Raw genomic sequence first — 26,327 nt, 5'->3', positions numbered from 1 at the left:
AAGCTTATCAGCTGACTGTGTCTCATGGAAAAGATATTTTCAGAGCATATAATTTGGAGAAAACTGAAAATTACATTGAAAAGACTGGCAAATTTCATGGCATAAAATAGTTAAACGTTAATGATTTTGACAAATCTTGTCCAACATTTGTGAAATTTGTACAAGTCATGCTTAACATCAATGAAAATCTGTTATAAGCTTATCAGCTAACTGTGTGTAATAGAAGTGTAGCCTATTGACAATTTGTATGAGAAGACTGAGAGTTATTGAAAACATTTTTTTTTTCAATTTCACAACATCTAATTAGCCTCATCTTAAACATCAAATGTTATGATTTGAGTTTGTTTGTGTAAAAGGTGACAAATTACCCATAATTGTCCTCTGGAAAACAATATATAACCATTCAAGACTTCTCCTTACTACCAATACCAGATGCAGATTCCTCCTTACAATCGGTTTCTGGAATCAGAGTTTAGCACACCATTTGACAATGTCTAAAAGCTTGCCACATACCATGTATTGTACAAGTGGATGAGACAGACCATTGCTTTTGCTGTTATCTTTTGCTGCCTGTTTTTCTATAGGAATTAGCCATGACTAGACAGGAAGAATCAGTTCACCAAAAAAGCCACCACACTGTATGAAAAAGGTCATCTGGAAAAAGAACAATAAATTTGAAACAAGGCAGCAAAGTTGTCAAATGTACAGACAAAAAACAGGAAATAACTATGCACAAAATAGGCTACTGTCAATTCTGATGCAAAAGTACATTATGTTAAACTGCAAAAGCCAGTGGCGGAGGATTCCCCTGCAAAATAGGCGTGGAAATGCTTTTACAAGGTCATGTGAATGTCATGGGTTAAATTTGACCCCATATTCTGAAAGAGCATGTGCAAATTGGGGGGGGGGGGGGGGGGTCAACAAAACATCACTTTTAGCCCACATCAATATTTCTCCATGAAATAGCCAAATGACCTTGAAAATGAGGGTCAAGGTCAAATTAGACATTTGATTTGGGGGTTTTGGGTATATGTTTGGGGTAGTTTACTATAGCATGCTATGACTAAAAACCAGTGTTTCATGGAGAAATTGACCAACTCAAGATTTCTGCAATGTCATAAATATTTAAAAATCTATGTTAAAAAAAGTAATTAGGTAGCGACCTTGACCTTGACCTACTCTCATAAAAGTAGGTCATTATCTGTGGATTTGGCTCAGTATCATTTGCCATAAGGCCCTTAGCCATAAGGCTTATTCTTTAGGCCTAATGGCAATTTCAAATTTTACAAATTTTGCCTTTAAAAGCCCCTGTGACCTTGAAAAGTAGGTCAAGGTCACTGAAACTGGGTCTGTGGCATATTCTTACCATGGGCTACCTATGATAATTATTTCAGATTTTTTGCAAAAAAAAAAACGCTCGGAAAGAATAAGAATAACTATAATAATAATAACTAGACTGCAACTGGCTAAAGCCAGTGGCGGAGGATTCCCCTGCAAAAAAGGTGTGGAAATGCTCTTACAAGGTCATGTGAAGGTCATGGGTTAAATTTGACCCCATATTCTGAAAGAGCATGTGCGAATTGGGGGGGGGGGGGGTCAACAAAACATCACTTTTAGCCCACTTCAATATTTCTCCATGAAATAGCCAAATGACCTTGAAAATGACGGTCAAGGTCAAATTTGACATTTGATTTGGGGTTTTGGGGATATGTTTGGGGTAGTTTACTGTAGCATGCTATGACCAAAAACCAGTGTTTCATGGAGAAATTGCCAAACTCAAGATTTCTGCAATGTCATAAATATTCAAAAATCTATATTAAAAAAAGTAATTAGGCAGTTGCTACCAAAGTACGGTTTACCTTAGATAAATATATAAGGCATCATTTGCCACTATGATTGGGGCTATGGGCCTTCCGGTTTCTGAGATCTCGGAAACAAACCTTTTTTGAGCCAGTTTGGCCATTAGCAACCTTGACCTTGACCTACTTGCATAAAAGTAGGTCATTATCTGTAAATTGGCCTCAGTATCAGTAGACATAAGGCCCTTAGCCATAGGGCTTATAATGAAGGCGTAATGGCAAATTTAAATTTTACAAATTTTGTCTTTAAAAGCCACTGTGACCTTGAAAAGTAGGTCAAGGGCACTGAAACTGGTTCTGTAGAATATTTGCGAAAAAAAAAACGCGCGGAAAGAATAATTACTATATTAATAATAATACCAAAAACAATAGTATTCCCCTATGGGGAATCCTAATAATAATAATACTACTACCAAAAACAATAGTATTCCCCTATGGGAAACCCTAACTATAATACTACCAAAAACAATAGTATTCCCCTATGGTCTCTTTCATCCAATTATGCTCAACAGGTAATACCAACGTAAGTCAAATGTGTAACAAGTTCACACTTTGAAAATGTATAACTTCCAGAAAAAGAAGCCAATTAGACTGCTTTTCCAACTCAGGCTGCATTTTAGTCCTGTATTTCTTTTTTGAAAGTTTGGCAATCATAAGTAACATAGTTTTCCCATAATGGTCATCATGGCAGCAGCACCCAAAATTGTGTTTTCTTCTATTCTGATGCCATATTACATAATGATTAACAGCATAATGACCATCAATTTTTAATAATAAAATATACGTATCATGGATTTTCAGAAATGTGACCAGCATGGGTCTTCAAGCCCGTGGAACTTCAAAGTCACACCTTGAAAATGCCAATATGTGAAAAATTAAATTTTTACAAAAAAAACCGTTTAACTGGCAGTAAGAATTACCAAACAGACTGCATTGCCTACTGAAGCTGTATTTTAGTCCCATGTTTCTTTCCTGTAAGTTTGAGAACAGTAAGTACAGACGAAAAGCCAAAAAATCTGTCAGACATTCGGTCTGACAAGCCTGAAAATTTTGTCAGACCGAAACAAAATCTGTCAGACCGAAGTAAAAAAATAGAAATATAAACCATTATTCATGTTCTCATGTGTATTTTATAATGTTTAAATCATTGACATTAAATCAAATATTAATTTTTTGATATATATTTATTTGTAGAAAAGTAAAATAAGAAAGAAAAACAAACAAAAAAACAACAACAACAACAAAAAATAGGCAAAAAATTACTTGCATAACAAGTTTTTTTATTTAATGAAAAAGACGCTGTGGAATGACACAAGGACTAAAAGCATTACAAGTATGAAGAATGTGTAGCTAGTAATATCAAATGTATGTCCATAAAAACGTCTGTTAATCAAATAACCATTTCACACGTTGTTTTTGGCAATAACATATGCATTTTGAAACAGCACAGTAAGACAGTCTCTTTCATCCAATTGAAGCTTTGACAGAGACTGTCCAGTCCGAGTCTAAGTTCCTTCTTCATTTCATTTCTTTTTTTTTTTTTTATAAAAAGAAACTCAAACTGTGAGCTTTCATCAAGTTCATGTGCACTTTCTCCAACTCGTGATGAACGGTACATGCAAATACGTACATGTGTTCCATAATTTAAGAACCCGTAATAAAGCAGTAACATTTTTTGGGTGTGTGACGTCACGAGATGTAATGGTCACAGATTAGGGAGGCTCGGACGTTAGAGTGTCTTTCTTTAGTTTGGCTGCTGCTTATTGAAATTTGAGGTCTCGACATATCTTATAAAGTCTCTTAGCAGTGTCTGTGCGCAGGTGGATGTAAACAAAAGATGGCACAGTCTGCTATTACTAGTTTCCTAACGGGCACCAGGCAGAGGACTGGGACTGACATCCAAGATGGAGGAATATATGATGACGACGACCAGTCAAGCCCTGTACAGCCTCCGGGTAAAAGAGGTAGGCCAAATACGCCTGAAAATAGGATCGTGTCTTCTGATGCCTTTTCTAATGATTCCGACCCGAATCTTCTTAACTTTCTAAGCCAGTTTCAATCACGTATGAAAGACATGCTAACTGATTTCGAGAAAAATTTGGACGACAAAATGAAATCTGTCGATGTGAAAATTCGAGCAGCAATAAATGAGGCCATTACATCTAAAATAGCTCCCCTCAAATCCGAGCTTGCCGAAATAAATGTGGAGCTGCAGGACGAACTTAGCTTGTTACGAGCAGAAAATCTGAAAATGAGAGATGATCTAAATCAAGTAACACTTCTTGCAAACCAGAACTCTCAGTATTCGAGACGCTTACAGCTAAGATTTTCCGGGGTCCCCATAAGTGAAATGGAGAAAAAAGAGCCTTTCAATGTGAAGCATTGCATCTCCAGCTTGGTGAAAACTTTATCTGACACACCAATTCATCCAAAACTTGTCAGCGATGATATAGAAACGGGGCATAGGCTACCTCAACACAAGAGGTCAGATCAGAGCCAAATTATAATTAGGCTGAAGTCTAAAGCTGTCCGTGATGACTTTATTGGAAATAGATTTCTGATGAAAGGGACCGGGATCCGTGTCTATGAAGATTTAAGCCCAATGAATCGTGGTCTTTTAAGAAGACTGGCGGATCACGGTTCGATCTCTAATTGCTGGTCAGACAAAGGGAAAATTCTTGGAAAAACCAAAAACGGAGTCATTCGTGTCTTCCAAGTAACTGACGACATTGACAATATTATCACCGATATGGAAAATGCCCCTGCCAAACCACCCGTAACTCGTAAACCACGCAATCAAGTGGTGTGAGTAGCCGTCGTATAGTTTTGTGTGCTTTCCGTGCAACAGTCTAGCTATACAGCATCATTACTTAGTCAAGCTTGTGTGCTTCCATTTGTCACTGAAGAACAGCCAAGTTAGTCAGCTATATCACATCCTTTTAGCCAAGTATGTAAACATCTATACGGCTGATCGGTTATCCTGTTACCACATGGAGAAGAACAGCCAAGTTAGTCACCTATATCACATCCTTTTAGCCAAGTATGTAAACATCTATACGGCTGATCGGTTATCCTGTTACCACATGGACAAAATAGCTATGGAGTTGTCTCTCTATATAGCCAGTCAGAAAATACAAAATTTTAATCTGAGGTGTAACTGACTAAATATTTATTGGTGATTATCCTCGATGAGCTTTAGTATGACTTTACGTATGTTTTAGAGTCATGTCTCTATTAATCAATTGATAAATGCATTATTAAGCTGGTGTGTAATCTAGAAAAATGTTAATTCAATTACACGGTACTTGGCTCATAGTGACGAGATACCAAATGATTAATGGATGACTTACTGATATCAACTTCTGATGACCATTAACTGTTGTATGATGGACGAAATAGTAATCAATAACTGGCCTAGATGACATAAGTTAGCACATGCAAGCCTTGCACATCAACGACCTTTCTAATGGAGACTGGTAGAAAACTTACAGCCGTATTTAACTCCGAAGCCATCCCAAACTTTGCCTTTTCTTTCCACCGTACTATCTCAATCTACACTATACGACCTGTCAAGTGCATTATCTACTCTGTTTTGTTCTTTCTCATTTAATCATGTTCTTTAACTTTTTGAAGTCTTGTTTTCCTAAATATAGCCTTAGAGGACTAAGGCGGGGGCATGGCTGGGGACGGGGGTACTTGATGATCATTCACATGAATGGGGATTAGTTTAGGTCAGTGGAGGGTCGCAATTGGCCATTTTTATTGTGTTATACATAAGCTATCGTCTGGATCATGCAAACTGACACCAGTCACACTTCACTTGATACCAAAAGTGATTCTGTTCCTAGTAATTATTATCATGCTTGAGATCATTCTACTATCTGGAGATGTCCACCCCAACCCAGGGCCGCACTCGATCCCCCTTACCATACTTTTCTCAAACATAAGGAGTCTTGGCGCGGATGCTGATGAACGCCTCGAGAGCCTTAAAATAAGAATTAAAAATGCTAAAGTTGACGTAGTTGGGCTTTGCGAAGCAGGAAATATCTGTCGAATAGCTCGGAGTGAAAAGTATAATATTGAAGGCTTTCAAGTACCCGTATTTTCTAATAATGGCCGAGGGCTTATCTTGTATATATGCGATGATATAATGTATAAAGAACGAACTGATCTTCAATTAGATGGTCTGGACTGCCTTTGGGTGGAGCTGCGAGTGAAGCATAAAACTCTTCTTTACGGTGTATTCTACAGATCTCCTAATCAATCAGCCCAACAGAGGAACATTTTTATGTCCCTTCTATCCGAATGCCTTGAGAAAACAAGACGATCTCGGCATGACGGAATCATAATAAATGGCGATTTTAATGCTCATAACAGACAATGGTTTCTGGAGGGAGGTGATGACGTGCCAGGTCGAATGTTAAGCGACATATTTTGCGAACATAGCCTTGACCAGTTAATAAATGAGCCAACCCGAATTCAAGGAAGCTCTGTTTCATGTATTGACCTGACTGTGACTGACATTCCCGGCCTGGTACTAAGATCTTCTGTGGAAGCACCGATTGGACGCACAGACCATGCTACATTAGTGACCTCCATAGACATAACTCTCTGTAAGCATTCACCTTACTATAGAACTATATGGAAGTACGACCATGCAAACCTTGAAGGGCTAAAAACCGAAATAACTCAGTTCGACTGGGACGGCATGTTTAAAATCGAGTCCGATGTCCACCTGCTGACTAAAAAATTTATCGATACTCTTATGTCCATATTTGAAAAACATATCCCAAGAAAACATAGTAAAGTACGTGGAAATGAGAACCCATGGTACAATGACAAAATTGCACATGAATTAAATAGAAAGAGAAAATAATACCAAAGTATAAAACTGAACCCGTCGCAAGTAAACATCGCAAGCTATGTTGCCCAAAGTAACCTGGTGAAGCAGTTAATATCTGAAACTAAAAACTCTTATTATAAAAGCCTAATCGAATCACTTGAAGCTAAAACAGATAGTAAGAAACACTATTGGCCGACACTGAAAAAACTTATGGGTAATAAATTCAATCGGTCAACACCGGTGATTGGAAATGTAAATACCGGTAATATTGCTAATTCTGACGAAGAAAAAGCTGAGGTCTTCCTAAATCACTTTGGCAAAAGCTACCATTCTGATAATCTAACCTGTGATACAAATATCGCTTTCCCACAAAGAACAGATGCTATTTTAACCGACCTCGACACAACACCCGAAGAAATAAGCTGTATAATAAATAGCCTGGACTCATCCAAGGCTAACGGACCAGACGGTATAACAGTAATGATGTTAAAATTATGCAGTATTTCCATTGCTTATCCGCTATGCACCCTCTTTAACTTGATACTGCAAACCGGCGTCTTTCCAGACATATGGAAAGAGGCATATATATGCCCAGTGCACAAAAAAGGCAGCAAAACTGACATAGAAAACTATAGACCTATCTCATTGTTAAGCGTTATATCTAAGGTCCTAGAGCGGATCATATATACGAGAATGATTAGGCATGTTATGGACAATAAACTTCTCTATGACAGACAATCGGGTTTCCTGAGTGGACACAGCACAGAATATCAATTGCTATCGATTGATAATCTGATTAGGGACAATTTCAGAAATGGTCTTGATACTAGAGGTATTTTCCTCGATTTTGCTGCCGCATTTGACAGCGTACCTCACAGTCTCCTATTGCTGAAACTTATATCCTATGGTTTTAGAGGTAAACTGCACTCTCTCTTGGCCTCTTATCTGAGCAATAGGAAAATCAGAGTTCGCATAAACGGTACCCTTTCAAAGGTCTCAGAGACAAACTTCATCAATACCAGTGTTCCGCAAGGAAGTATACTCGGCCCGCTTCTATTTCTTCTGTATATTAACGACCTACCTGACGGTCTTATCTCGCACTGCTTTATATATGCTGATGACACTTCGATCTTTTTCCCGTCTACCCCGGAGAACAGGAAAGCTCATGATATTCTCCAGTCTGATATCTCATACCTTGAAGCATGGTCAGTGAAGTGGAAATTATTTTTTAAACCCAAAAAGTGCAATGAAGTGATTTTTACTACGAAAAAAGAAAATGTAGAAAAGTACAGTCCACTTATTCTATGCAACACGGCTATATCACAGGAAAAATACCACAAACACCTTGGGTTTATTCTTGATCATAAACTTGACTGTTCCGAGCATATTATATATACTTTAAGCAAGGCGCAAAGTGCACTAAATCCTTTAAAATCGCTTTTTAAAACTCTACGATCTAAGCATCTTAACATACTTTATAATGCGTACATTTCTCCTTTGCTTGATTATTGCGATGTTCTCTATAGCTCTGCGTCTCTACATAACCTATCAAAGCTATCCTCCCTCCAGTATCAAGCTGGCCTTAATATACTGGGGGCCCTTCCTGGCTCAAATCGCTGTAAAGTACTGAAACAGCTGAACTGGGTTTCACTAGAGGAACGTCGAAGAAACCACGCAAAAAAAATCATGTTCAATATCCACAATCAACTAGCACCTTCCTATGTCTCTACCTATTTCATCCCGTTTAGAAATAAATCCATGCTACCCCTACGAACAACATCTAAAAGAGACTACATTATTCCCTCTAAATTTACATACAAAGGTCCTGAACATTTTTTGATGACAAGCTGGGATGAACTAAATACCACTCAAAAAAATCTTCCTTCTGCATCCTCCCTCAAATATAACCTTAGAAATGAAACCTTCCCAGCAACAATGTCCACCACCCATCTGAAGCTTCCGAGACAAAATGAAAAAATCCTAAATAAGGCCCGGGTCGATTTGTTATTTAGAGCCCAACTATATGACCACAACTGGACAGCTATGGCTTCTCCCAACTGTTTATGTGGGAAACCCGAAACCATCCGACATTTTTTCTTTCAATGCCCACTGAAACAGAGGAAATATCGCGATCTCTACGAATCTGTTGAAGATACACTTGGTGTAACTTACTCATATTTCAGAACCCAACTAGATAAGATATCCCTCTTCCTACATGGCCATAAAACACTAACATCTGGACAAAACGACAAAATTTTCGAAATAGTGTCTGATTTCTTAATTAAAAATGTCTGAATCTTCTTCCATTTCTGTTCTGGCGCCTACCACTCACTCCTGATGGCCTATTGCCCCTCCCCCCATAATTACCTCCCCCCCCCCCCATGCCCTGTCCCTCACTCCCCTCTAATGCTACTCATGTTCTCGTCACTGCCTTTCCTTGAATATTATTATTATTATTATTATTATTAAATTCCAAAGGTGAGCATATAATGCCTAGGCGAATTGCCACCTTTATTTATACTGTATCAATATTTAACCCTCTTGAGAATAAAGATGTTAAAAAAAAAAAAAAAAAAAGTAACATTTATGTTGCTATTGATCAAAATGATAACTTTAGTACTCCTGACACTCGGCACACACTATTTTCCTCTCCTACAGATCATAAGTCCACCAGGGCCTACCTTCTTTCCAATTTTATTAAACTTCCGTTTCTCTTCCTCACTTCGTTTTCATTTTTGCCATGCTTTGCACCAACAAAGTGTTTAAAGTTCAACAACGTCATTTTCTAAGCAAAAGGCTTAGATGAGTATCCATGAGTACTGTGTACGACTGATAATGAAGAAACAGAGGATCAAGTCTGTAAAAACGCAAATAACGAGCACATGTGTTGCGGCCATTTTGTTGTGTAGGGTATTACGAAAACAAAAACGAGACTGTACATTACATCATTCAACTCATCATTCAGGAATTCCCCAACCTCAGCCAGTCACAAAATAGTATTTGTGAGTGAAACTGAGGTTAATAAATTATGTAAAATTAGCTGGGAACTCCCCGAGATTTTCACCCCGTCTCTCTTTTCGAATGAAGTAAAATATATCGTTCAGAAAAGAAACAACAACGTATTCCTTATATTTACACATTCCCAGTCAGTTTGAAAACTCGCCGGACATAAGGTCCGACGATACAGGATTTTTTATCGGACCGAGACGAAATTTGCCAGGCATGTCCGTAAGTCTGTAAGTAATAATAAAATATTAGTATTATGGATATTCAGAAAATGTGACTAGCAAAGGTCTTCAGGCCCATGGAACTTCAAAGTCACAACTTGAAAATGCCAAAATGTAAACAAGACAGCAATGTTCTGAAATGTTTTTATTTTCCAGTTTTAACAATTTCTAACATAAAACAAAATTAACAGTTTACTACTGTTTTTATATGATCAACTAAGAAAATTGATGAGATGGGAAAAATATTAATAGAGCAGTGTTAAATGTCCAATTTCTTCCATTCTGAGATTCTGAACATAGTGAATGATTGAATCTGACCAACTGCAATGATATGAGTTTATTTCCATTTTTGAAACTTTATTACATAATACACGATAACAAGTTTACCATCATTTTTACATAATCAACTAACAATGTTGTAAAGATGCAGGAAATGTCAAACAAACACTTTTACATATCTTATGAATTAAATAATGAAACTGTTAACATGCCTAAGAATTAAATCTGAGGAAATGTGAAAAAACAGCATAACTTCTAAAATAATTGCCTGATTATGCTGATTTTTTAACTCAACCTGCGTTTTAGCAGGATTAACCACTCCTGTGAGTTTAATGACAATTCGCCTATCTGTTTTTCTTATATTGTGTTTACAGTGTTGCATATATGCTGAAAAGTGAAAAAAAAAGCATTACTACTAAAATAGTGGCCCGATCATGCCGATTTTCGAACTTGACCTGCGTTTTAGTAAGATTGATTACTCCTGTGAGTTTCATGACAACAGGCCTATCGGTTTTTCTTGAAATGTGTTTACAGTGTTGTATATATGCTGAAAAGTGAAAAAACAGCATAACTTCTACAATAATGGCCCGATCATGCTGATTTTCGAACTTGACCTGCGTTTTATGAATATTCATCAGCTCTGTAAATATAAAGCACAAAAGTAAAACTGCCTTCCACTTATCGTGTTTACAAGGAAAGTGCACGGCGACGATGGCGACGACAGACGCAGGTGATGGCAATATGTACAGACACATCTGTGTCTGTACATAAAAAGATATTTTCAGAATTTATAAATTAGAAAACTAAAAATTACATTAAGACTTCCAAATTCCATGATTCAAATAGTTAAACGTTAATAATTTTGACAAATCTCGTCCAATATTGGTGAAATTTGTACAGTCATACTTAACAACAATAAAAATCTGTGAAAAGCACAACAGTTGACAATGTCCAATGAAAAAGACTTTTTCAGAACATATAAATTTGACAAAACCGAAAATGACATTGAAAAGACTGCCAAATTCCATGGATTAAAATAGTTAAACATTAATAATTTTCACAAATCTTGTCCAATATTTGTGTAATTTGGACAGATGATGCATAACAGCAATAAAAATCTGTGATAAGCTCATCAGTTGACTGTGTCTCATGGAAAAGATTTTTTCAGAGCATATGAATTTGGAGAAAACTCAAAATTACATTGAAAAGACCGGCAAATTTCATGGCATAAAAGAGTTAAATATTAAGAAATTTGAAAAATCTTGTCAAATATTTGTGAAATTTGTACAAATTATGCTTAACATCAATAAAAATCTGTTATAAGCTCATCAGCTGACTGTGTGTAATAGAAGTGTAGCCTATTGACAATTTGTAGGAGAAGACTGAGAATTAATCGAAAACATTTTTTTTTCAATTTCACAACATCTAATTAGCCTCATATTAAACATCAAATGTTATGATTTGAGTTTGTTTGTGTAAGAGGTGACAAATTACCCATAACTGTACTCTGGAAAACAATATATACCCATTCAAGACTTCTCCTAACTACCAATAGCAGATGCAGATTCCTCCTTACAATCAATTTCTGGAATTGGAGTTTAGCACACCATTTCACAATGTCTAAAAGCTTGTCACATACCATCTATTGTACACGTGGATGAGACAGACCATTGCTCTTGCTGTTGTCTATTGCTGCCTGTTTTTTCTATAGGAATTAGCCATGACCAGACAGGAAGAATCAGTTCACCAAAAAGGCCACCACACTGTATGGAAAAGGTCATCTGGAAAAAGAACAATAAATTTGAAAAAAGTGAAAATTAAATTTTAAAAATAGACAAATTTCACAGACTAAAATAGTTAAACATTAATTATTTTGATAAAGTTAACCTCAACAGTTGACTGTGTCTTATAAAAAGGATATTTTCAGTACATATAAATTAGAGAAAACTAAAAATTACATTAAAAAGACTTCCAAATTCCATGATTCAAATAGTTAAACGTTGATAATATTGACAAATCTCGTCCAATATTTGTGAAATTTGTACAAATCATACTTAACAACAAAAAAAAAAAAATCTGTGAAAAGCACAACAGTTGACAATGTCGAATGAAAAAGACCTTCTCAGAACATATAAATTTGACAAAACTGAAAATGACATTGAAAAGACTGCCAAATAAGGTGCAAGCTCATCACTTGACTGTGTCTCATTGAAAAGATTTATTCAGAGCACATGAATTGGAGAAAAATGAAAATTAAATTAAAAAGACTGTCAAATTCCATGGCATAAAATAGTTAAACGTTAATAACTTTGACAAATCTCGTCCAATATTGGTGAAATTTGTACAAATCATACTTAACAACAATAAAAATCTATGAAAAGCACAACAGTTGACAATGTCCAATGAAAAAGACTTTTTCAGAACATATAAATTTGACAAAACCGAAAATGACATTGAAAAGACTGCCAAATTCCATGGATTAAAATAGTTAAACATTAATAATTTTCACAAATCTTGTCCAATATTTGTGTAATTTGGACAGATGATGCATAACAGCAATAAAAATCTGTGATAAGCTCATCAGTTGACTGTTTCTCATGGAAAAGACTTTTTCAGAGCATATGAATTTGGAGAAAACTGAAAATGACATTGAAAAGACTGCCAAATGCGGTGCCTTAAAATAGTTAAATATTAATAATTCTAACAAATCTCGTCCAATATTTGTGAAATTTGTACAAATCATACTTAACAACAATAAAAATCTGTGAAAAGCACAACAGATGACAATGTCCAATGAAAAAGATTTTTTCAGAACATATAAATTTGAGAAAACTGAAAATGACATTGAAAAGACTGCCAAATGAGGTGCCATGAAATAGTTAAACGTTAATAATTTTCACAAATCTTGTCCAATATTTGTGTAATTTGGACAGATGATGCATAACAGCAATAAAAATCTGTGAAAAGTACAACAGTTGACTGTTTCTCATGGAAAAGATTTTTTCAAAGCATATGAATTTGGAGAAAACTGAAAATTACATTGAAAAGACCGGCAAATTCCATGGCATAAAAGAGTTAAATATTAAGAAATTTGAAAAATCTTGTCAAATATTTGTGAAATTTGTACAGATCAAGCTTAACATCAATAAAAATCTGTGAAAAGTACAATAGTTGACAATGTCCAATTAAAAAGATTTTTTCAGAGCATATGAATTTGAGAAAACTGAAAATGACATTGAAAAGACTGCCAAATGCGGTGCCTTAAAATAGTTAAACATTAATAATTTTCACAAATCTTGTCCAATATTTGTGAAATTTGGACAGATAATGCAAAAAAGCATTAAAAATCTGTGATAAGCTCATCACATGACTATGTTTCATGAAAAAGATTTTTCAGAGCATATGCATTGGAGAAAACTGAAAATGACTTTGAAAAGACTGCCAAATTCCATGGCTTAAAATAGTTAAATATTAATAATTTTAACAAATCTCGTCCAATATTTGTGAAATTTGTACAAATCATACTTAACAACAATAAAAATCTGTGAAAAGCACAACAGATGACAATGTCCAATGAAAAAGATTTTTTCAGAACATATAAATTTGAGAAAACTGAAAATGACATTGAAAAGACTGCCAAATGAGGTGCCATGAAATAGTTAAACGTTAATAATTTTCACAAATCTTGTCCAATATTTGTGTAATTTGGACAGATGATGCATAACAGCAATAAAAATCTGTGAAAAGTACAACAGTTGACTGTTTCTCATGGAAAAGATTTTTTCAAAGCATATGAATTTGGAGAAAACTGAAAATTACATTGAAAAGACCGGCAAATTCCATGGCATAAAAGAGTTAAATATTAAGAAATTTGAAAAATCTTGTCAAATATTTGTGAAATTTGTACAGATCAAGCTTAACATCAATAAAAATCTGTGAAAAGTACAATAGTTGACAATGTCCAATTAAAAAGATTTTTTCAGAGCATATGAATTTGAGAAAACTGAAAATGACATTGAAAAGACTGCCAAATGCGGTGCCTTAAAATAGTTAAACATTAATAATTTTCACAAATCTTGTCCAATATTTGTGAAATTTGGACAGATAATGCAAAAAAGCATTAAAAATCTGTGATAAGCTCATCACATGACTATGTTTCATGAAAAAGATTTTTCAGAGCATATGCATTGGAGAAAACTGAAAATGACTTTGAAAAGACTGCCAAATTCCATGGCTTAAAATAGTTAAATATTAATAATTTTAACAAATCTCGTCCAATATTTGTGAAATTTGTACAAATCATACTTAACAACAATAAAAATCTGTGAAAAGCACAACAGATGACAATGTCCAATGAAAAAGATTTTTTCAGAACATATAAATTTGAGAAAACTGAAAATGACATTGAAAAGACTGCCAAATGAGGTGCCATGAAATAGTTAAACGTTAATAATTTTCACAAATCTTGTCCAATATTTGTGTAATTTGGACAGATGATGCATAACAGCAATAAAAATCTGTGATAAGCTCATCAGTTGACTGTGTTTCATGGAAAAGATTTTTTCAGAGCATATGAATTTGGAGAAAACTCAAAATTACATTGAAAAGACCGGCAAATTCCATGGCATAAAAGAGTTAAATATTAAGAAATTTGAAAAATCTTGTCAAATATTTGTGAAATTTGTACAAATTATGCTTAACATCAATAAAAATCTGTTATAAGCTCATCAGCTGACTGTGTGTAATAGAAGTGTAGCCTATTGACAATTTGTAGGAGAAGACTGAGAATTATCGAAAACATTTTTTTTTCAATTTCACAACATCTAATTAGCCTCATATTAAACGTCAAATGTTATGATTTGAGTTTGTTTGTGTAAGAGGTGACAAATTACCCATAATTGTCCTCTGGAAAACAATATATACCCATTCAAGATTTCTCCTTACTACCAATACCAGATGCAGATTCCTCCTTACAATCGGTTTCTGGAATCAGAGTTTAGCACACCATTTGACAATGTCTAAAAGCTTGCCACATACCATCTATTGTACACGTGGATGAGACAGACCATTGCTCTTGCTGTTGTCTTTTCTATAGGAATTAGCTATGACCAGACAGGAAGAATCAGTTCACCAAAAAAGCCACCACACTGTATGGAAAAGGTCATCTGGAAAAAGAACAATAAATTTGAAAAAAGTGAAAATTAAATTTTAAAAATTGACAAATTTCACAGACTAAAATAGTTAAACATTAATTATTTTGAAAAAGTTAACCTCAACAGTTGACAGTGTCTTATAAAAAGGATATTTTCAGTACATATAAATTGTAGAAAACTAAAAATTACATTAATAAGACTTCCAAATTCCGTGATTCAAATAGTTAAACGTTGATAATTTTGACAAATCTCATCCAATATTTGTGAAATTTGTACAAATCATACTTAACAACAAAAAAAAAATCTGTGAAAAGCACAACAGTTGACAATGTCCAATGAAAAAGACCTTTTCAGAACATATAAAATTGACAAAACTGAAAATGACATTGAAAAGACTGCCAAATGAGGTGCAATGAAATAGTTAAACGTTAATAATTTTCACAAATCTTGTCCAATATTTGTGTAATTTGGACAGATGATGCATAACAGCAATAGAAATCTGTGATAAGCTCATCACTTGACTGTGTCTCATTGAAAAGATTAATTCAGAGCACATGAATTGGAGAAAACTGAAAATTACATTGAAAAGACTGTCAAATTCCATGGCATAAAATAGTTAAACGTTAATAATTTTCACAAATCTTGTCCAATATTTGTGAAATTTGGACAGATAATGCAAAAAAGCATTAAAAATCTGTGATAAGCTCATCACATGACTATGTTTCATGAAAAAGATTTTTCAGAGCATATGCATTGGAGAAAACTGAAAATGACTTTGAAAAGACTGCCAAATTCCATGGCTTAAAATAGTTAAATATTAATAATTTTAACAAATCTCGTCCAATATTTGTGAAATTTGTACAAATCATACTTAACAACAATAAAAATCTGTGAAAAGCACAACAGATGACAATGTCCAATGAAAAAGATTTTTTCAGAACATATAAATTTGAGAAAACTGAAAATGACATTGAAAAGACTGCCAAATGAGGTGCCATGAAATAGTTAAACGTTAACAATTTTCACAAATCTTGTCCAATATTTGTGTAATTTGGACAGATGATGCATAACAGCAATAAAAATCTGTGATAAGCTCATCAGTTGACTGTGTTTCATGGAAAAGATTTTTTCAGAGCATATGAATTTGGAGAAAACTCAAAATTACATTGAAAAGACCGGCAAATTCCATGGCATAAAAGAGTTAAATATTAAGAAATTTGAAAAATCTTGTCAAATATTTGTGAAATTTGTACAAATTATGCTTAACATCAATAAAAATCTGTTATAAGCTCATCAGCTGACTGTGTGTAATAGAAGTGTAGCCTATTGACAATTTGTAGGAGAAGACTGAGAATTATCGAAAACATTTTTTTTTCAATTTCACAACATCTAATTAGCCTCATATTAAACGTCAAATGTTATGATTTGAGTTTGTTTGTGTAAGAGGTGACAAATTACCCATAATTGTCCTCTGGAAAACAATATATACCCATTCAAGATTTCTCCTTACTACCAATACCAGATGCAGATTCCTCCTTACAATCGGTTTCTGGAATCAGAGTTTAGCACATCATTTGACAATGTCTAAAAGCTTGCCACATACCATCTATTGTACACGTGGATGAGACAGACCATTGCTCTTGCTGTTGTCTTTTCTATAGGAATTAGCTATGACCAGACAGGAAGAATCAGTTCACCAAAAAAGCCACCACACTGTATGGAAAAGGTCATCTGGAAAAAGAACAATAAATTTGAAAAAAGTGAAAATTAAATTTTAAAAATTGACAAATTTCACAGACTAAAATAGTTAAACATTAATTATTTTGATAAAGTTAACCTCAACAGTTGACAGTGTCTTATAAAAAGGATATTTTCAGTACATATAAATTGTAGAAAACTAAAAATTACATTAATAAGACTTCCAAATTCCGTGATTCAAATAGTTAAACGTTGATAATTTTGACAAATCTCATCCAATATTTGTGAAATTTGTACAAATCATACTTAACAACAAAAAAAAAATCTGTGAAAAGCACAACAGTTGACAATGTCCAATGAAAAAGACCTTTTCAGAACATATAAAATTGACAAAACTGAAAATGACATTGAAAAGACTGCCAAATGAGGTGCAATGAAATAGTTAAACGTTAATAATTTTCACAAATCTTGTCCAATATTTGTGTAATTTGGACAGATGATGCATAACAGCAATAGAAATCTGTGATAAGCTCATCACTTGACTGTGTCTCATTGAAAAGATTAATTCAGAGCACATGAATTGGAGAAAACTGAAAATTACATTGAAAAGACTGTCAAATTCCATGGCATAAAATAGTTAAACGTTAATAATTTTGACAAATCTCGTCCAATATTGGTAAAATTGGTACAAATCATACTTAACAACAATAAAAATCTGTGAAAAGCACAACAGATGACAATGTCCAATGAAAAAGATTTTTTCAGAACATATAAATTTGAGAAAACTGAAAATGACATTGAAAAGACTGCCAAATGAGGTGCCATGAAATAGTTAAACGTTAATAATTTTCACAAATCTTGTCCAATATTTGTGTAATTTGGACAGATGATGCATAACAGCAATAAAAATCTGTGATAAGCTCATCAGTTGACTGTGTTTCATGGAAAAGATTTTTTCAGAGCATATGAATTTGGAGAAAACTCAAAATTACATTGAAAAGACCGGCAAATTCCATGGCATAAAAGAGTTAAATATTAAGAAATTTGAAAAATCTTGTCAAATATTTGTGAAATTTGTACAAATTATGCTTAACATCAATAAAAATCTGTTATAAGCTCATCAGCTGACTGTGTGTAATAGAAGTGTAGCCTATTGACAATTTGTAGGAGAAGACTGAGAATTATCGAAAACATTTTTTTTTCAATTTCACAACATCTAATTAGCCTCATATTAAACGTCAAATGTTATGATTTGAGTTTGTTTGTGTAAGAGGTGACAAATTACCCATAATTGTCCTCTGGAAAACAATATATACCCATTCAAGATTTCTCCTTACTACCAATACCAGATGCAGATTCCTCCTTACAATCGGTTTCTGGAATCAGAGTTTAGCACATCATTTGACAATGTCTAAAAGCTTGCCACATACCATCTATTGTACACGTGGATGAGACAGACCATTGCTCTTGCTGTTGTCTTTTCTATAGGAATTAGCTATGACCAGACAGGAAGAATCAGTTCACCAAAAAAGCCACCACACTGTATGGAAAAGGTCATCTGGAAAAAGAACAATAAATTTGAAAAAAGTGAAAATTAAATTTTAAAAATTGACAAATTTCACAGACTAAAATAGTTAAACATTAATTATTTTGATAAAGTTAACCTCAACAGTTGACAGTGTCTTATAAAAAGGATATTTTCAGTACATATAAATTGTAGAAAACTAAAAATTACATTAATAAGACTTCCAAATTCCGTGATTCAAATAGTTAAACGTTGATAATTTTGACAAATCTCATCCAATATTTGTGAAATTTGTACAAATCATACTTAACAACAAAAAAAAAATCTGTGAAAAGCACAACAGTTGACAATGTCCAATGAAAAAGACCTTTTCAGAACATATAAAATTGACAAAACTGAAAATGACATTGAAAAGACTGCCAAATGAGGTGCAATGAAATAGTTAAACGTTAATAATTTTCACAAATCTTGTCCAATATTTGTGTAATTTGGACAGATGATGCATAACAGCAATAGAAATCTGTGATAAGCTCATCACTTGACTGTGTCTCATTGAAAAGATTAATTCAGAGCACATGAATTGGAGAAAACTGAAAATTACATTGAAAAGACTGTCAAATTCCATGGCATAAAATAGTTAAACGTTAATAATTTTGACAAATCTCGTCCAATATTGGTAAAATTGGTACAAATCATACTTAACAACAATAAAAATCTGTGAAAAGCACAACAGATGACAATGTCCAATGAAAAAGATTTTTTCAGAACATATAAATTTGACAAAACTGAAAATGACATTGAAAAGACTGCCAAATGAGGTGCCATGAAATAGTTAAACGTTAATAATTTTCACAATTCTTGTCCAATATTTGTGTAATTTGGACAGATGATGCATAACAGCAATAAAAATCTGTGATAAGCTCATCAGTTGACTGTGTCTCATGGAAAAGATTTTTTCAGAGCATATGAATTTGGAGAAAACTCAAAATTACATTGAAAAGACCGGCAAATTCCATGGCATAAAAGAGTTAAATATTAAGAAATTTGAAAAATCTTGTCAAATATTTGTGAAATTTGTACAAATTATGCTTAACATCAATAAAAATCTGTTATAAGCTCATCAGCTGACTGTGTGTAATAGAAGTGTAGCCTATTGACAATTTGTAGGAGAAGACTGAGAATTATCGAAAACATTTTTTTTTCAATTTCACAACATCTAATTAGCCTCATATTAAACGTCAAATGTTATGATTTGAGTTTGTTTGTGTAAGAGGTGACAAATTACCCATAATTGTCCTCTGGAAAACAATATATACCCATTCAAGATTTCTCCTTACTACCAATACCAGATGCAGATTCCTCCTTACAATCGGTTTCTGGAATCAGAGTTTAGCACACCATTTGACAATGTCTAAAAGCTTGCCACATACCATCTATTGTACACGTGGATGAGACAGACCATTGCTCTTGCTGTTGTCTTTTCTATAGGAATTAGCTATGACCAGACAGGAAGAATCAGTTCACCAAAAAAGCCACCACACTGTATGGAAAAGGTCATCTGGAAAAAGAACAATAAATTTGAAAAAAGTGAAAATTAAATTTTAAAAATTGACAAATTTCACAGACTAAAATAGTTAAACATTAATTATTTTGATAAAGTTAACCTCAACAGTTGACTTCATCTTATAAAAAGGATATTTTCAGTACATATAAATTGTAGAAAACTAAAAATTACATTAATAAGACTTCCAAATTCCATGATTCAAATAGTTAAACGTTGATAATTTTGACAAATCTCATCCAATATTTGTGAAATTTGTACAAATCATACTTAACAACAAAAAAAAATCTGTGAAAAGCACAACAGTTGACAATGTCCAATGAAAAAGATTTTTTCAGAACATATAAATTTGACAAAACTGAAAATGACATTGAAAAGACTGCCAAATGAGGTGCTATGAAATAGTTAAACGTTAATAATTTTCACAAATCTTGTCCAATATTTGTGTAATTTGGACAGATGATGCATAACAGCAATAGAAATCTGTGATAAGCTCATCACTTGACTGTGTCTCATTGAAAAGATTAATTCAGAGCACATGAATTGGAGAAAACTGAAAATTACATTGAAAAGACTGTCAAATTCCATGGCATAAAATAGTTAAACGTTAATAATTTTGACAAATCTCGTCCAATATTAGTGAAATTTGTACAAATCATACTTAACAACAATAAAAATCTGTGAAAAGCACAACAGTTGACAATGTCCAATGAAAAAGACTTTTTCAGAACATATAAATTTGACAAAACCGAAAATGACATTGAAAAGACTGCCAAATTCCATGGATTAAAATAGTTAAACATTAATAATTTTCACAAATCTTGTCCAATATTTGTGTAATTTGGACATATGATGCATAACAGCAATAAAAATCTGTGATAAGCTCATCAGTTGACTGTGTCTCATGGAAAAGATTTTTTCAGAGCATATGAATTTGGAGAAAACTCAAAATTACATTGAAAAGACCGGCAAATTCCATGGCATAAAAGAGTTAAATATTAAGAAATTTGAAAAATCTTGTCAAATATTTGTGTAATTTGGACAGATGATGCATAACAGCAATAAAAATCTGTGATAAGCTCATCAGCTGACTGTGTGTAATAGAAGTGTAGACTATTGACAATTTGTAGGAGAAGACTGAGAATTATCGAAAACATTTTTTTTTTCAATTTAACAACATCTAATTAGCCTCATATTAAACATCAAATGTTATGATTTGAGTTTGTTTGTGTAAGAGGTGACAAATTACCCATAACTGTACTCTGGAAAACAATATATACCCATTCAAGACTTCTCCTTACTACCAATACCAGATGCAGATTCCTCCTTACAATCAATTTCTGGAATTGGAGTTTAGCACACCATTTCACAATGTCTAAAAGCTTGTCATATACCATCTATTGTACACGTGGATGAGACAGACCATTGCTCTTGCTGTTGTCTTTTGCTGCCTGTTTTTTCTATAGGAATTAGCCATGACCAGACAGGAAGAATCAGTTCACCAAAAAGGCCACCACACTGTATGGAAAAGGTCATCTGGAAAAAGAACAATAAATTTGAAAAAAGTGAAAATTAAATTTTAAAAATAGACAAATTTCACAGACTAAAATAGTTAAACATTAATTATTTTGATAAAGTTAACCTCAACAGTTGACTGTGTCTTATAAAAAGGATATTTTCAGTACATATAAATTTGACAAAACTGAAAATTACATTAAAAAGACTTCCAAATTCCATGATTCAAATAGTTAAGCGTTGATAATATTGACAAATCTTGTCCAATATTTGTGAAATTTGTACAAATCATACTTAACAACAAAAAAAATCTGTGAAAAGCACAACAGTTGACAATGTCCAATGAAAAAGACCTTTTCAGAACATATAAATTTGACAAAAGTGAAAATGACATTGAAAAGACTGCCAAATGAGGTGCTATGAAATAGTTAAACGTTAATAATTTTCACAAATCTTGTCCAATATTTGTGTAATTTGGACAGATGATGCATAACAGCAATAGAAATCTGTGATCAGCTCATCACTTGACTGTGTCTCATTGAAAAGATTTATTCAGAGCACATGAATTGGAGAAAACTGAAAATTACATTGAAAAGACTGTCAAATTCCATGGCATAAAATAGTTAAACGTTAATAACTTTGACAAATCTCGTCCAATATTGGTGAAATTTGTACAAATCATACTTAACAACAAAAAAAAATCTGTGAAAAGCACAACAGTTGACAATGTCCAATGAAAAAGACTTTTTCAGAACATATAAATTTGACAAAACCGAAAATGACATTGAAAAGACTGCCAAATTCCATGGATTAAAATAGTTAAACATTAATAATTTTCACAAATCTTGTCCAATATTTGTGTAATTTGGAAAGATGATGCATAACAGCAATAAAAATCTGTGATAAGCTCATCAGTTGACTGTTTCTCATGGAAAAGATTTTTTCAGAGCATATAAATTTGGAGAAAACTGAAAATTACATTGAAAAGACTGGCAAATTCCATGGCATAAAAGAGTTAAATATTAAGAAATTTGAAAAATCTTGTCAAATATTTGTGAAATTTGTACAGATCAAGCTTAAAGTGATAATAACTCTTCGTTTCGGTCAAAAAATGAATTTTCTTGGAGTAAACAACAATTTTCCCATACTTACCAATGGTTAATGAATCCATTTTTACATTCAAAGTTAGTCCCTGTTTTTTTTCTGAAAAGTTTGGTTTTTTGTTAAAATCTCTTAAGAGATTTTAACAGAGTATAGCCATCAATGGAGGTCACGTGGTCTAAAGATATCAGAATAATAGCTATAACAGCCGTTTTTGTGGGAAAACAGAATATATTATATTTTTATAAGTCATTCACAATGTTTTTATTGTGAAATACAGATTTCATACGAAGAGTTATTATCCCTTTAACATCAATAAAAATCTGTGAAAAGTACAATAGTTGACAATGTCCAATTAAAAAGATTTTTTCAGAGCATATGAATTTGAGAAAACTGAAAATGACATTGAAAAGACTGCCAAATGCGGTGCCTTAAAATAGTTAAACATTAATAATTTTCACAAATCTTGTCCAATATTTGTGAAATTTGGACAGATGATGCAAAACAGCATTAAAAATCTGTGATAAGCTCATCACATGACTATGTTTCATGAAAAAGATTTTTCAGAGCATATGCATTGGAGAAAACTGAAAATGACTTTGAAAAGACTGCCAAATTCCATGGCTTAAAATAGTTAAATATTAATAATTTTGAAAAATCTTGTCCAATATTTGTGAAATTTTGAGAAATGATGCATAACAGCAATAAAAATCTGTTATAAGCTCATCAGTTGACTGAGTCTCATGAAAAAGATTTTTTCAGAGCATGTGAATTGGAGAAAGCTGAAACTTACATTGCAAAGACTGACAAATTCCATGGCATAAAATAGTTAAATATTAATAATTTTGACAAATCTTGTCCAATATTTGTGAAATTTGTACAAATCATACTTAACAACAAAAAAAAATCTGTGAAAAGCACAACAGTTGACAATGTCCAATGAAAAATACTTACAGAACATATAAATTTGACAAAACTGAAAATGACATTGAAAAGACTGCCAAATTCCATGGATTAAAATAGTTAAACATTAATAATTTTCACAAATTTTGTCCAATATTTGTGAAATTGGGATAGATGATGCATAACAGTAATAAAAATCTGTGATAAGCTTATCAGCTGACTGTGTCTCATGGAAAAGATATTTCCAGAGCATATAATTTGGAGAAAACTGAAAATAATTGAAAAGACTGGCAAATTTCATGGTATAAAATAGTTAAACGTTAATAAATTTGAAAAATCTTGTCAAATATTTCTGAAATTTGTACAAATCATGCTTAACATCAATGAAAATCTGTTATAAGCTTATCAGCTGACTGTGTGTAATAGAAGTGTAGCTTACTGACAATTTGTAGGAGAAGACTGAGAATTATCGAAAACATTTTTTTTTTCAATTTCACAACATCTAATTAGCCTCATATTAAACATCAAATGTTATGATTTGAGTTTGTTTGTGTAAGAGGTGACAAATTACCCATAACTGTCCTCTGGAAAACAATATATACCCATTCAAGATTTCTCCTTACTACCAATACCAGATGCAGATTCCTCCTTACAATCGGTTTCTGGAATCGGAGTTAACACACCATTTGACAATGTCTTAAAGCTTGCCACATACCATCTATTGTACACATGGATGAGACAGACCATTGCTCTTGCTGTTGTCTTTTGATGCCTGTTTTTTCTATAGGAATTAGCTATGACCAGACAGGAAGAATCAGTTCACCAAAAAAGCCACCACACTGTATGGAAAAGGTCATCTGGAAAAAGAACAATAAATTTTAAAAAAGTGAAAATTAAATTTTAAAAATTGACAAATTCCACAGACTAAAATAGTTAAACATTTATTATTTTGATAAAGTTAACCTCAACAGTTGACTGTGTCTTATAAAAAGGATATTTTCAGTACATATAAATTAGAGAAAACTAAAAATTACATTAAAAAGACTTCCAAATTGCATGATTCAAATAGTTAAACGTTAATAATTTTGACAAATCTCGTCCAATATTTGTGAAATTTGTACAAATCATACTCAACAACAATAAAAATCTGTGAAAACCACAACAGTTGACAATGTCCAAAGAAAACTGAAAATGACATTGAAAAGACTGTCGAATGCGGTGCCTTAAAATAGTTAAACGTTAATAATTTTCACAAATCTTGTCCAATATTTGTGTAATTTGGACAGATGATGCATAACAGCAATAAAAATCTGTGATAAGCTCATCACATGACTATGTCTCATGAAAAAGATTTTTCAGAGCATATGAATTGGAGAAAACCGAAAATTACATTGAAAACACTGGCAAATTCCATGGAATAAAATAGTTAAATATTAATAATTTTGACAAATCTAGTCCAATATTTGTGAAATTGGGATAGATGATGCATAACTGCAATAAAAATCTGTGATAAGCTTAGCAGCTGACTGTGTCTCATGGAAAAGATATTTTCAGAGCATATAATTTGGAGAAAACTGAAAATTACATTGAAAAGACTGGCAAATTTCATGGCATAAAATAGTTAAACGTTAATGATTTTGACAAATCTTGTCCAACATTTGTGAAATTTGTACAAATCATGCTTAACATCAATGAAAATCTGTTATAAGCTTATCAGCTGACTGTGTGTAATAGAAGTGTAGCTTATTGACAATTTGTATGAGAAGACTGAGAATTATCGAAAACTTTTTTTCAATTTCACAACATCTAATTAGCCTCATATTAAACATCAAATGTTATGATTCGAGTTTGTTTGTGTAAGAGGTGACAAATTACCCATAATTGTCCTCTGGAAAACAATATATACCCATTCAAGATTTCTCCTTACTACCAATACCAGATGCAGATTCCTCCTTACAATCGGTTTCTGGAATCGGAGATTAGCACACCATTTGACAATGTCTAAAAGCTTGCCACATACCATCTATTGTACACGTGGATGAGACAGACCATTGCTCTTGCTGTTGTCTTTTGATGCCTGTTTTTTCTATAGGAATTAGCTATGACCAGACAGGAAGAATCAGTTCACCAAAAAAGCCACCACACTGTATGGAAAAGGTCATCTGGAAAAAGAACAATAAATTTGAAAAAAGTGAAAATTAAATTTTAAAAATTGACAAATTTCACAGACTAAAATAGTTAAACATTAATCATTTTGATAAAGTTAACCTCAACAGTTGACTGTGTCTTATAAAAAGGATATTTTCAGTACATATAAATTAGAGAAAACTAAAAATTACATTAAAAAGACTTCCAAATTCCATGATTCAAATAGTTAAACGTTAATAATTTTGACAAATCTCGTCCAATATTTGTGAAATTTGTACAAATCATACTCAACAACAATAAAAATCTGTGAAAACCACAACTGTTGACAATGTCCAATGAAAAAGACTTTTTCAGAACATATAAATTTGACAAAACTGAAAATTACATTGAAAAGACTTGTCCAATATTTGTGAAATTGGGATAGATGATGCATAACTGCAATAAAAATCTGTGATAAGCTATCAGCTGACTGTGTCTCATGGAAAAATATTTTCAGAGCATATAATTTGGAGAAA

The 26,327-nt window shown here is 32.9% G+C and overlaps 1 long non-coding RNA gene across 1 annotated transcript; it reads right to left on the bottom strand.

Moving 5' to 3' along the window:
- Positions 1–519: 519 nt before the first annotated feature.
- Positions 520–20,143, bottom strand: LOC147763593 (uncharacterized). The gene is made up of 6 exons (XR_015333288.1): positions 20,015–20,143; positions 18,490–18,617; positions 16,965–17,092; positions 15,246–15,373; positions 11,848–11,989; positions 520–654 (listed from the first exon to the last, which is right to left on the bottom strand). It is a non-coding gene; the product is annotated as an uncharacterized LOC147763593 (long non-coding RNA).
- Between the last annotated feature and the right edge of the window lie 6,184 nt (positions 20,144–26,327).

Source organism: Lingula anatina, chromosome 2 (assembly GCF_051362555.1).
Source record: "Lingula anatina isolate TDL-2025a chromosome 2, LinAna3.0, whole genome shotgun sequence".
NCBI classification, from domain to species: Eukaryota; Metazoa; Brachiopoda; class Lingulata; order Lingulida; family Lingulidae; genus Lingula; species Lingula anatina.
The sequence above is the reverse complement of the archived record's forward strand: the minus strand, read 5'-3'. Positions and strand labels throughout refer to the sequence as shown.